General features: G+C 38.9%; 1 long non-coding RNA gene across 2 annotated transcripts in view; it reads right to left on the bottom strand.

Moving 5' to 3' along the window:
* Window positions 1-3648: 3648 nt before the first annotated feature.
* Window positions 3649-7146, bottom strand: part of LOC140343602 (uncharacterized) — a 40079-nt gene continuing 36581 nt past the window's right edge. For both annotated transcript variants that reach the window (XR_011923378.1, XR_011923379.1), the window contains exon 2: window positions 3649-4530. This is a non-coding gene — a long non-coding RNA (uncharacterized lncRNA). The remainder of the gene's footprint in view (window positions 4531-7146) is intronic.

Below are 7146 nucleotides of genomic sequence, written 5' to 3'. Positions count from 1 at the left end.
ATGTCATTAATGTAGTCAAAGGTCAATTTAGGGGGAAGCCAATTAACCTAACTGCATGTTTTTGCGTTGCGGGAGGATACCGGAGTACCCGGAGGAAACCCACGCAGACATGGAGAGAACATGCAAACTGCAGATAGTGTCCTGGCTGGGATTTGAACCTAAGAACTAATGCTGCAAAGGCTGGAGTGCTAACATCGTGCTGCCCGAACTTGAAACGATCTATCCTACGATTTACAGTTAAAAGTGCAGCCTGTGAATTTTATTATACATTGATTCAAGTGCTCAATACGTACGGAAATTGTTTACTTTTATAGTGCACTTTTTTTGGGGGAGGGAAAATGTATACTTTTTCTGATTAATGATTGTTATTAGTAACAAATTGTGCACTATACAGGTTAGTCCTCAGGTAAATTTTTTTTAAAATACAAAGACAGATCTCGGGGGGGTAAGTCAGGATATCTGCCGAAAATGGAGCCATGGAATATAGGATGTACAACAGAAGCCAATAGTTGACCATGATGAAGGCAATTGGTAGAGGGGAGAAAGGAGCCCGTTGGCTATTAAACATTGGAAGTGGCAGAGCAGCAGATTCACTGGGGGAGAATATAGAGAAAGAGTGTACCATGGACTGGAGAGTGAAAAAGGTGGCATAGAGAGTAACAAAGGTAAAAGGGGGTATGAACTGTCATCCTATGAGGACTGGCATTGTCCTTTTTTCCCCTGATGTTAAAACTCTGGTCTACATGAGGGATGACTTAAAGGGTTGGAGTTAGTCAAGGGGTGGTATTGCTTAATGGAAAAGGGATGGAACTCAGCAAATGCAAAGGTTCGGCATATTAATGAAATGTGAGGTGGCATTTAAAGGGACTCTTTCATCACTTCTTAGTTTTAATAAAGCATTGCAAATAACATTTAGTTAAATTACATGTCCCTTGTTTTCCTATTATATCCTTTTCTTACAAACCCCGTTTTAGGACTTCCCCATCCAAAACAACCCATACATTTTAGATAGTTGAAACAATAATCTGTCTTGTCTCTCACACTGCCAGCCCTATGTGCATTTCATTAGGGCCTCCACCAATAAAACTAATGAACGTAAAGGTAGTGTTTGTAGGAGCTTCTAGAAAAATTCTCACATTCCTTTACCTGTTGCTGGCAATTGCTAAAGGGCTGCATATGTTACCATGAAACTGACTTCCCCAGAAAAAAAAAAGTCCAGGGTCTCTTTTATATTTTCCTGGAAGCTTAGATTATGGCATCAAGAAAGGATAGCATATCAAAAGTTTCTGGTGTACAGAAGGGTAGTGCAACCTGCCACAAAACTGTGATCTACAGAAGTGACAAGAAAGCAAGCCACAGAGCTCAGATTTGAGGAACCAAACAGCACAGGGAGATGTAGTTAGTATGCAGTGCTGAATGCAACAAATGGAGGTGTCTATCAGATAATAAGGGAAGAGTGGGAAGGGTTGCAACTGCAGTTTTTGCACACACACATTAAGGTGCAAGTTAAAGCTTCAAAGAATGTGTGCTGAATAAGGACCATAATCATAAAATGTTTGTCCAATTGTGTGGAGGTCCTGATCAGAATGTAGGTTTCTGATGTAAAGGAGGATTCTAAATTGAAGGGAGGAATTCTGATATAAAATGAGACACTCTAATTAAATCTAGAGTCTGATGTAAGGGAGAATTCTGATTATAAAAAGAGTTGGATCCAGACTGGAAGGGGGGCTCTTAGGCTGCATACACCCGTTAGATTTTTGTTGTTGGAAAGGATTTTTCACGAACATTTCCAACGACAAAAGCTTGAAAGATGCATGAACGAGTGCTGTACATACAACGCCGTTCTGTTCTATGGAGAGGGGAGGAGGAGAACTATGGAACGGCACCCTGCTGCATTCTCTTACCTTCATTTGTATTAAGGTCGTTCGTGGATCCGTTGTGGCGCTGTACACATGTCAGATTCTCATCTGATACTAGCTCTGAAGCAAATCGGACAAGAATCATCTGACATGTAGCCTTAGTGTGAATGGTAGTAATCTGATCTGGTGTGAAGGAGCATCTCCTAAATAGTAGGGGCCTGTCAAAACTAGCACTGGGGCTCAAAGATTTGTATCTAGAAGACCAGTTTGCTATGGAGAGAGGGTGGGGTAGGTTCAAATTCCACATCAGAACAGTTAGTTCTGAAGCTATGCCACTGACTCTTTCTTTTACATTAGTTGAAAATTGAGAACATGGGAATTCTGTAACTTTCTGCCCAAGTCATTATGTGTTCAGATAATGATTTGGGATACATGTCTGTCTTTTTGTTTCTTTTTATTTAAAGTCTACCTTTGATTTTATGTTACCATTTCTACATATCCTATTTTTTTATTATTATTATATTGGCCACTTTTATATTTCCAGTTCTACTTTATACCGCTCATAGCCCTAAACTCGAGATTGTATTTTTTGTTGCAACCAAATAAAGAATGCAATATTACGGAGATTACATTTTTAAACTAAAATTAAGTGTAATATAATTACCATTTAAACAATTTGATTAGGCCTCTACCTGGAAGTTTCCCCCTGCCTGCTGCTGGGTATTGACACATTTGTTGTTGCTCCCTCACATCTTCATTGATTGGAAAGGGTTCCTTTTCCCAGCTGCAGATCTTTTTATGTGTTTTTAATTTTTTTTTTATAATTTGTTTTAAAAACAGTGACTATAATATTGAGCATTATGTACTACATATTTCACTAAAGTACGCAATGTTAGGTTACCTGTGTTAATGTTGTAAAGAGGTGTATTTAGGAATTTCAGACATTGACTGTGCAAACAGTGAAGTTTTACAATGTGACCTGTGAATGCCCCAAGAGAGAAACCTAGTAATTGAGCACTTTCAAATTAAAAAAAAAAAGAGATTTATGTCCACGTGTAAAAAAGATTGATTATGAAAATGTTACCAACTCGTTCTGATTGGTGAACCAAAATGATTGACTGAAACTGTTAATGGAATAAAACCTGGCAAGAGGCAACCACACATACAATGTAGTAGATTGAGGAGATTGTATACCATGTAAATGAAGCATAATGACAAAACACAAGGTAGTCATACTACATCATTTAGGTCCTAAACAGAGTTTTTGCCAGCAGATGGGTGTTTCCAGATTTGATTATTTGCAGAAGTACAAAGATCTTCAGCACCATTGTCTGCTTAAAAACTTTAAGTCCTTAGTACATCAATCTATAGTTTGGGAAGGATATTAGAACTGGTCTTTATGAGAGAGATGTGGCCAAAAAAACATAATTCTTCTGAAGTGGAAAGAACACCAAGCAACTGGGCTTAGCAAGAAAGCATAAAGGGTATGGTTCAGACATGACATCAGCAGATGGTTGCATGACTACAAAGGTCATCTGTTATGCTACATTGATGAAAATCTTCAAGCAACAATGAGAAAAAAAGCAATGTATTGCTGCAGGCTTGGGGTTGCGTTCTGCTTCATCATTTGACAGTTTAAACACATGATATCCCCTATCTTGCAACAGATAGAGTGACCCCCAAAACCCTGAGCTGAGCAAGCATAACAAGTAAAATCTAAAGAAGAATTGTGCCAGATTTGCCCTGGAGGCCTGGAACAACCAGCCAGTCAAGCACCCTCAGACCAAAATATTTTTTATGTTTGTTTTATTTTTCAAAAAAGCTTTTTTATTTACAAGTGCCCAAGTCATTTTGCACAATACGAGGGGGTGCTGAGAAGCTCCTGGCTTTGCCCAGTAAGAAGAGAGCCAGAGTTATGAAAAGACACATTTTTTTAACATATTCCCCCCTGGGACTGATGCACTTGGTACAGTGTAGTTGCAGCTTTTCTTGACCGTTCAAATAAAAGTCCTTTGGTTGGGCCGCAAACCAGCTCTCAGCAGCATCTTTGACATCAGAAATGTCTTTTATTTTACCGTTTTCTGGGTTCGGAACTTCTTCGACCGCAGGGACCTGCTGTGGCGCCATTCCTTTGACTGTTCCTTGGTTTCAGCATCATAGATGTGGAGCAAGGTTTCATCCTCAGTCACTAACCTAGCCAAAAAGTCCTGTGCAGCTTCAAAATGGGCCAAAACGGCTTTGGATGCTTCAACTTTTGATCACTGTTGAAACATTTCGGCACCCACTTCGCTGAAAGCTTGGGCATGTCTAGGATAGTAGTGATAACAAACCCAACCCACTCCCGTGAGATGTCAAGTATCTGGGCTATCTATTTTGTGGATATTCGCCGGTCCTCAATAATCAGCTCATGGAGATCATCGCAGGTTGCCGGGTTAGTTTAAGTTGGGGGGCACCCACTGCGGGGCTCATCTTCAACGGTTAAATGCCCAGTCTTGCAACGAGATATCCAGGTTTTGATAGTGCTGTAGGAAGGACACTTCTCCCCCAGTGTTTGTGACATCTCATTGTGAATGTCCTTTGCTGACTTTCCCTGGAGGAACAAAAACTTCATGACGGCCCATAATTACAATGATGTGAAACTTGCTTGTGCCTCTGCCATCACAGCTTCTCACTAAAAGAAAAAAACAGTTTTAAGAATCGCGAAGGCCTGATATTTCCACAGTTACATACTAAGATATTAGGCTGTCATATACCCCCACACTCATTTTTCTATTTCATCTGGAAAAATAAGACATCCCCTGAAAATAAGACCCAGGGCATATTTTGGCATTTCAAAAAATATAAGAGCGTGCCTTATAATCGGGGAAACAGGGTAGGATTCTACTCCTGTCCCTGTATGGCTTTGTCAGTGATGGGAAAACCAATCTATGCCTGGCAGCAGAGAATGGCAGAATTACTGACAAATATATTCTACATCTACTTATGGCTTATGTGATCACCCAGTTGGAATGTTGTGGCAGGTATACGGCTGGTGTGGGAATTGTGTTAACAAAATTGTCCCTCCTCTCATCTCAAAATTGAGTCTAATAATGATAAGGACCTAGGTGACATAGTCGTTTTGAGAATAATGTATTCTTGTCTTGCTCTTTATTATAACTGAAGTCTTTATTTTATTTCAATTGGATTACTCATGCAGGTTTTTACTTATGACCTTTGATATTTTTCATCTCTACTTGAAAGAGTTATGTTGATAAAATGTATATGTTTATTTATTTTATTATGCTTTTAAACTGGTGTATAAAGAAAAAAAAATTTTTAAAGCTGGTGTACATGGATGTTTAGAATGCATTTGCCATGTTTTTGATATGCAAGCACAGGAACAGAAACAAAACGCACACTGATCTCATGCTGACCTTTACTATCTGAAATGCCTGAAGTCAATAGCCCTTAGGCAAATCTATGTATCTACTGTACTATAAAATCTTTATTTGCACTGTAAACTTAATTAGGATTTTCTTTTACTATGCAGTTCATTTTTGAGTGTATGCTAATTGAATACATATTGTTCCATGGCCCCTCAAAAATTGCCCTGGTTTAGAGTTAAAGAATTCTTGTCTATCCTGCAAAAAGCAATGTGTTAGACGAAGCTACTATTTTCAAACAGGTTTGGCAGAGCTGGAAAATAAGGATTAGACAGATAGGAAAGATAGATAGGAAAATAAAAAACAGGTTTGATGATATGGCCCCCTGCTAAGCCTTTGCCAGAGGTGTCTACCTTCCTAATCTAAATTCAACAGATGCCCTAAAAACAATCTGACCATAGCCTCAGATTTTATCCTGAGAGTTTCCCAGTCATTGCAGCGCTGCCCTCTAGTGTCTATGGACAACAGTGTTTAAGAACATTGATTTCCGTTCACAGCTGTTGGAGAACTGTCAACTAAAAGGGTTACTGCTGCCATCATTGACAGTATAAAGACAATTGACAGAATTTACTAATTTCAGCCTTTGGTGTGTACTGCATATAATGTGAGTGAAGACAATATTCTGTATCTTTTAGAAGAATTTAGCTTGGCTACATGGGTCTTTACCATACCATTGCCATGTGTTTTACTAAATCTACCAGTATCAGTCGTTTCCGGATAGTGATGAGGTTTAGTTGGAGTAGTTGTGGCCTGGCCAGAAAACATATAAAAATATCTTTGGCTAGGTTAACCTTCTGTAAAATAAAGTTTTTATATTCCATTATATATAATAAATACATTTATTGAGCTAAACTACAGCAGTGGATGATCAGTCCCCACTGCAGGGAGAGGTTTTTTTTTTTACCTTTCTAAAAAAAGATGAGCCTAAACTAGATGAGCTAAGATTGCACAGTTTCTTCCTACCATCTTACCATATGTATGTATATATATATATATATATATATATATATATATATATATTAGCTGATTACCCGGTGTTCCTCGGGTATTTATTTATTGCAATCTTATAATATAGTCCAAAAAAAATATGTAAAAATATCAGCAAAAGCCACACTGTGCTGAGCAATAATACACACATACAAACAAATGCACATATACCTCTGACATATACCACAGAGCTGTACAAAGATGTCTGGTGCACTCACATGAGTCTGAGTCATATGTCCAGCAAGTTTGGTTGAAATCTGTTAATGCGTTTCCTACTGATGATGGAACAAAGCAAGTTTGGTTGAAGTGTCTCCATGTGTTTCATCCAAATATAGCTCTGACATATAGCACAGCGCTGTACAAAGATGACTGGTGCACTCACATGAGTCACAGTCATATGTATGGCAAGTTTGGTTGAAATGTCCCCATGCGTTTTCGAGTGATGGTGGAACATACACACATACATACATACATACTGTCACGGTCCCTTCCGTGACTGAAGTTTGAGGATCTGTCAGACAAGCTGCATGTGAGGTTATCTGACAATCTGTTTGTTTTTTACTTGTTGCTGTGTTGTTGTTTGTAATGACCACTACCCTTGTATCAGGTGCAGCCGGTGGTCATTACTGCTGCTCCATTTAGTCTGGCCTCACACTTCATGCTATGCGGTTGATATTCACTGCTGTTGATATTCACTGCTGAAGAGTTGGTGTGTTGTGCCATCCAGAATTCCTGCTTATATATCTGCTATTAAGATAAGTTGAATTACTTTTGGTGTTTTGTTGTTCTTTTGTTGTTTACTAGGCCTCAGGGAGACACTGGGTCTTTCATAAGGGAAGGAACCAGTAGTCTCAAGCCAGACACTACTGCTAGGGCTA

The sequence above is a fragment of the Pyxicephalus adspersus genome, chromosome Z, assembly GCF_032062135.1.
Source record: "Pyxicephalus adspersus chromosome Z, UCB_Pads_2.0, whole genome shotgun sequence".
Lineage (NCBI taxonomy): Eukaryota > Metazoa > Chordata > Amphibia > Anura > Pyxicephalidae > Pyxicephalus > Pyxicephalus adspersus.
Note: the sequence above shows the minus strand (reverse complement) of the source record. Positions and strands in the feature narration are given on the sequence as shown.